Genomic DNA, 1,653 nt, shown 5'->3' on the forward strand with positions numbered 1-1,653 from the left:
TATGAACTTAAAAACAAGCAATCAAAACAAATAAGAGTCACTTGAAATTTATTTTTTTTTTTAGAAAAATTCCACCCAAAATGTAACGTGCTTCAGTGTAGCAGTCAGTGTTTGGAAAACAGTTTACTTGAAAATAGCACTACAAAATTGTGTACATGAATGTTACTAATTTGGTCATAGCCATGCAGGTGGTAGCTGTGTTTTCAGTAGTAACCCATTTACTTTCAAATAATTCGATCTGGCAAAAAAAGAAATAATAATAATAATAATAATGCATTTTCCTTGGTATTGGTAGCAGTGTAAGTCCAAGACCTATTAATAAGTAGAAAGTTATTAAACCAACCAATAATAATGTGCTTGTCATTTTTTTACAGAAATCATGTGGTACAGAGACTGTGAAAGCAAAGAAGGTAGTCAGTATGGACAAGTTGTCAGCCAAATTCCAAATCTTGATCTGAATGAGAACATTTCTACTGGATTAAAACAATGTGAATGTAGTGTTTGTGGAAAAGTCTTTGTACATCACTCCCTCCTTAACAGGCATGTCCTAGCTCGCTCAGGATACAAACCATATGGAAAGAAGCAGTATAAATGTGAACAGTGTGGGAAATTCTTCATTTCTGTTCCAGGTGTTAGAAGACACAGGATAACGCACAGTGGAAATCCAGTTATAAAAGTACGATATGTGGGAAAGCATTTTATTTTCTCAATTCATTTGAAAGACATCAGAGAACTCACACAGGAGAGAAACCCTATAAATGTAAACAATGTGGTAAAGTGTTCACTGTTTCCGGTTCTTGTCTAGTACATGAACAAACTCACACTGGAGGAAAACACTAGGAATGTAAGGAATGTGGGAAAACATTCAGATTTTCTTGTTATTTTGAGACGCATGAAAGGACTCACACTGGAGAAAGACCCTATAAATATACCAAATGTGATAAAGCCTTCAGCTGTTCCATTTCCCTTCATTACCATGGAAGCATTCATACTGGAGAGAGACCCTAAGAATGTAAACAATGTGGCAAAGCCTTTAGTCATTTGAGTTCCTTTTGTAACCATAGAAGTACTCATACTGGAGAGAAAGCCTATGAATGGAAACAATGTGACCAAGCCTTCAGTCACCTCAGTTCCCTTCACCTCCATGAAAGAATTCATACTGGAGAAAAACCCTATGAATATAAGAGATGTGGGAAAGGCTACACTCGTTCCAGTCACCTGACTCGCCATGAAAGAAGTCATGATATAGAGTCTGGGTGTAGTGACTCGACCTATGATCCCAGCACTTTGGGAGGCCAAGGTGTGTGAATTGCTTGAGCCCAGGAGTTTATAACCAGCCCGAATTAAAACAATGTGAAACAAACTGGGCAACATGGTGAAACCCTGTCTCTAGAAAAAATAAAATAATGCTGGGCCCGCTGGCTCACACCAGCTACTCCGGAGGCTGAGGCAGGAGAAGGGTGTGAACCTGGGTGGCGAAGCTTGCAGGGAGCCGAGATCGCACCACTGCATGCCAGCCTGGACGACAGAGCGAGACTCGGTCCCCCCCCCCAAAAAAAACAAGAGAGAGAGAAAATAATTAACTGGGCTTAGTGGCACATTTCAGTTGTCTTAGTTCTTTTTCAAGGACATAAAAAGCCACGGGGGGTTGGG

At 39.9% G+C, this 1,653-nt stretch overlaps 1 pseudogene; it reads left to right on the forward strand.

The window, feature by feature from the left end:
• Positions 1–374: 374 nt before the first annotated feature.
• On the forward strand, positions 375–1,317 carry LOC116418622 (annotated as a pseudogene).
• Positions 1,318–1,653: the final 336 nt, after the last annotated feature.

The sequence above is a fragment of the Piliocolobus tephrosceles genome, unplaced genomic scaffold, assembly GCF_002776525.5.
Source record: "Piliocolobus tephrosceles isolate RC106 unplaced genomic scaffold, ASM277652v3 unscaffolded_22592, whole genome shotgun sequence".
NCBI classification, from domain to species: Eukaryota; Metazoa; Chordata; class Mammalia; order Primates; family Cercopithecidae; genus Piliocolobus; species Piliocolobus tephrosceles.